Source organism: Apis dorsata, unplaced genomic scaffold, assembly GCF_000469605.1.
Source record: "Apis dorsata unplaced genomic scaffold, Apis dorsata 1.3 scaffold_165, whole genome shotgun sequence".
Taxonomy (NCBI): domain Eukaryota; kingdom Metazoa; phylum Arthropoda; class Insecta; order Hymenoptera; family Apidae; genus Apis; species Apis dorsata.
Window position 1 is genome coordinate 1191147 of NW_006263454.1, and position 4793 is coordinate 1195939.

Below are 4793 nucleotides of genomic sequence, written 5' to 3' on the forward strand. Positions count from 1 at the left end.
AATTTCTAAAAATAAACGCTCCACGCATTTTTATCAGACTCATTACTACGCTTATCCTGGTTATTACGCCATATACGCCCGCCTCGTACACTTGTGACATAATTACGAGGCCGCGCGCCGTTTTTGCCCGCTTCTTTCGCCTCTTTTTCGGCCTTTGTCGCATTGCCACCGCTGAGTAGCTTTTTTATTATACGCGTGTATATGCGATACGGTTACGGTTCATCGAAATAAAAAGATAACCTCGTGCGTAAATGTATAACGTGCTTTCTCTCGTTAATTTGTTACGTCGGAATTAGAAGAGTTCTTTTATTTTTTTTTTTTTTTCCAAGAGATTGTATCAATCGGTGTACAAGTTGAGAAATATTCGAATGTTGAGCGAGATAATGGGATATTTTGATGAGTCACGAGGAACATTCGTCCCATTGTATTTATCTAACGATAGACGTGTTTCTTTATTCTATGTTTCACATTTGAAAGGAAATTTCTTTTGAACTCGTACTCTGCTGTACGAAAAATAAACAGAGGATTATCATAATATTGCGTTCCTTAATGGTAACCAGATCCTGAAAACTTTTTCTATAGTTTACAAATTAAATACGCAACACGTGTTCGTATACTCTTCGTCATATAAATATGAATCGACGAAATATAAATATCGTGCTTGTTCCGTTATTATTGAAACACACTCTTCGATTCTATTTTTAAAGATTTGTATACGATAAATAAAATAACCTTAATGTCTATCTAATCCAACATTATAAAATTTTCTCACATTTACGATATTTCATGTTTCCTTCCAAAAAAAATCCCAGCTTCGTACAAAATAATTGTCGTACAGTTGTATAACCACGAAATATTTAAATGTTGAAAATTTTATCATGTTAGAAACACTTCAAAAAAATATCCCTCCGCTTCCTCGTTTAAATTTCTCCTTTTCCCTCTCCTCTCTCTCTTTCAAAAAAATAAAAAAAAAAACAAAATTCCAGCTCCAGATACACAAAAATCCACGAAGCAATTTTCGAAAGCGATGAAAGAACGCCGGCCCGATAGAGTTTCGATTAATCGAAAGCATGGAAAGCGGTTTTCCCAGCCGCTTTTCCGCCGAATAAGGCACGATTTTAAAAGCGTAAAGTAGGTTCACGTGTTTCCGTTCCGGCGTTGAAACTTAATTGAACGGTCGGGTCCTCGGGCCGGAGGACCTCCCTCCGTGTGAAAATTCACCGAAAAAATCCCTTGGATCACCGTATGCGCTCCCGGATTTTTACGATCCTCCTGACACACAATTTGCATGCGCGAGAGAGGGGTAGACCCTCTGCCGAGTTGCTCGAGATGCGGACATGTGCGCACCTCTCCCCCACAGTTTCTTTGTCATTTGTCAAAACCAGCTCCAGCAACGCTCGTTGTGTTGCGTCACATGTCGTATGATTCCTCCTTTTTTTCCTTTCCCTCTTTTCCCCTCTCGTTATAAGATAATTTCTTTTCTTTGAAAGGAGAGGAGATAAAGAGGGGCTGGTCACGTTCGATTAACACGTTAACGAGCTCGCGTTAGAATATTTCATCGTTGGTTGATGTTTTGCTTGTTTCCTTTTGCCTTTTTTTTGGAACATTGGAAGTTTTATATCTCGTGATCGATCGTGGTTTTTCCGTTGTGTCGTTAGTTTCGTTCCTATAATGGAATGGAAAGTTATTGCTTATAGATTAATTTTTCTTTTTTCTTTTTTTTTTTCGTAGGATATTTGTTTGTTACTTTTATTATTTTTTATTTTTTAGTTTTAATTTATTGGAAAATATAAAACACGCGAGTATATACATTGTGTAAGTTAAATATTCAAATTTATCGTATAATATAAATATATAATGCAAAAAAAGAGAGACGGTTGTTTATTTAATTTTTTTCACGATAGCACGTAGTGGTTAATTAAGAAAGAATAACAACTTGTGCAAAATTCGTCTTCACAGCACGATCTTCTCTTGCATCATAGCAAATGTGTTCAGCAAAATATTTTATATTCGCTTAACGAAAGTTTTTGTTTTCGCTGTAGAATTTGTTGTTAACGAGGAAAATGCATTTTTCCGTTTTCTTCCCGTAAATCATTGTACGAAATATTTTTTTGCGATAAGATTCTTTGCAATCATACGAGGAAAATTTTGTGCGTTCCGTTCGTTTGCCTCCGTTTGTTTTTCCCTTCCTGGAACCAAAATTCAGGAAAGTTGAAACTAGTTGGAATGTGGTAGAATGAATCGTATATTTCTTAGTATTTCTTCTTGCCAACTTCCTCTTTTCACGGAAAGAGAAAATTTTTATACTTACATTTTTCCAACTTCAAGTGTAATTATATAAATTGTTATAAAATTAAATGATTTAATATTCCTTCAACTACATTTAATATTATGTTTATATAATTATCAATTTTGAATTACTAGAAAGTTATACATTCCATTAAGAATTAAGGAATTGAATCTAACATTTGATGCAACGATATCCACTTAAAGAGCAATTAAGATCGGAGGAAACTTCCCACGTAACTCTCGCACGCGATATTAATAACGAAATAATCTACGTTCCTATTTATCCTTGTCGTCTTTTCCAGTTTTTCCAAGAATTCAATCAACAAAAATCTTCTTCCTTCCTTTGTCATTTAATCCAAAAACTTTTCTTCAATCTTCTCCATTTATATCATGAACTCTGTGAATCGAATATAATCAAAGATGATTAATCATCGAGCTAAATAAATCTCCTTCAAGATCACTTACTCATACCGTTCTTCGAGAATCCTTTAATCAATTAATTAATCGATACAAAACCACATTCATCTTTCCCTCCATATTTTTTCCCCCCTCCTTCTACCAATTAAATAAAAAAAATTCTCCTCTTAAATCCTCCAAATTAATAAAATCCATTCGTTAAATTTTCTTCATTTTCCCCAAATTTCCCATTTATATTACACATTACCAAGATAATAGATCGATTATAGGCGACACTCGATTACTCGGGATTGTTTAAATCAATTCGATTCCATATATTATAGCGCAGGAGGAACAATTATCGCGTTTAACCCGATATTATCAAGACATCGAAACGGCATAATTGAGAGCTGGCAATATCTGGCCGGGGCGATAATAATCGGTTAATTGGGAAGTCGTAATTCCGAGGAGGGAGGGAGGGGGAATAGAATCGGCGAAACCGGACCGGCGATACGTTTTCATACGATTTACGGTTATAACAGTACCTCCACCTGCGGTGTATAAAGGGTTATTGTAACTCCGGCCGAGCTTTCAGATACCATTCTCTCTGGCCGAGCCGGTGGCAGGACAATGGCTTATGCTAATTCCCCGCCTCTATGTAGATGTCCTTTCCGACTCTGTACACCGGCTACGCGTGTAATACGTCAGGTTTAAAATTCAGCCCGGGTCACGCTCGCGGCGAACGGAAGATTAACCATCGGAGCTTGCGACGAGAAGGGGATACAGGATTTGAGAGAGAGAGAGAGAGAGGGGATGAAAAAAAAAGAAAAGAGTGAAATTCGTGATTAATCTCGCGCGAGTTGTCGCGCGTTTTCAAAGTGGAATTCGAAGGATTTGCGTTTTACGTGATACGTGTTTCGTATGAAAGTTTGATCTTGTTAATATGTGTATTGAAATGTATAAAGTTAATATTTTTATGATTGGTTCAGAGGGGAAAGAATTTATAAACATGTGAAAAATTTCTTTTCTTTGTCTACTTTGTCAACTTTTTGTCGTTAGAAAGTTTGAAGGAAGAATAATAAAAAGAAAAGAAAAAAGAATTATATTTTTTAATTTTGCAAATTTAAGAAATTATTATAAAATTGTATATTTTTTGGAATAACGCGGAGGAGAATAAGGATAATTTCACAGGAGTCATAGGATGGGAAATAATTTTGTTTCGAGATATATGTTAATTAAATGAAAACCATATATATAGCCAGATCCTCGCGTATAAATTATCATATTAATACGAACGAATGTTTATCGAGTCTTTCGGTCTCCATTATAGATAAAAATTTACAAATCACGGATGAAGGTTCGTTTTTCTTGTTTTACCAACTCATTAGATTCCCTTAAAGATATACGTGTACAATATATATTAGTGTATTTCGACCGTTAATTTAATTTATTAATCGGAAATTTTGAAACGTCCAATTTTTCCAGCAAAATAGACCGTGTCATTAATACATGTTAACAGGCGTCATCAATCAGCTGCCATTTCGGGAATTCGCGGAAGAAATTTCTGTTCTGACTCGGATCATCGGTCTGTCTTCCCGCGCACGTTCCATTTGTACCGTTTATGACACGAATATATCGCCGGTATGGCCAAGGAATCGTTCCGTAATATTCTAGGGAGCCGTGCTCCTGACGTACGAGACCACCCTCGCAACGAAATAAAATCGAGAAACTTGGAAGCTCTAAATCTTGGTAGGAATTGCAATTAACAATTGTCCTGTAAGATCGTTCTGAGATCTTCTTCTTTTTAAGCTATCTTGAGTTGTTGGAGCTTCGATTTAATTATATCCCTTTTGCGAACTTTGAATTTTGAAGTTTCAATTTAAATAAAATTGGAAGATACGATGATATTGGAATTAAGCTTCGATTTAATTTTTGCAATATGGGAAAAAAACAAGTTGAAAATTCGACGTTTAAAGGTAAAAAAAAAAATTGGAAGCTAAAAATGGTTGGGCAGTTGAATAATTTGGAAATAGGGGGAGATTTGATATTTTTAAAATTCGAAAACTCCAATTTTTTTTTTTTTTTTTTTAAATTGTAAAAACCCACAC

At 35.3% G+C, this 4793-nt stretch overlaps 1 protein-coding gene across 11 annotated transcripts in view; it reads left to right on the forward strand.

Moving 5' to 3' along the window:
* Positions 1–4793, forward strand: part of LOC102670888 (papilin) — a 138956-nt gene that overhangs the window by 3624 nt on the left and 130539 nt on the right. The gene's annotated exons all lie outside the window — the stretch shown is intronic.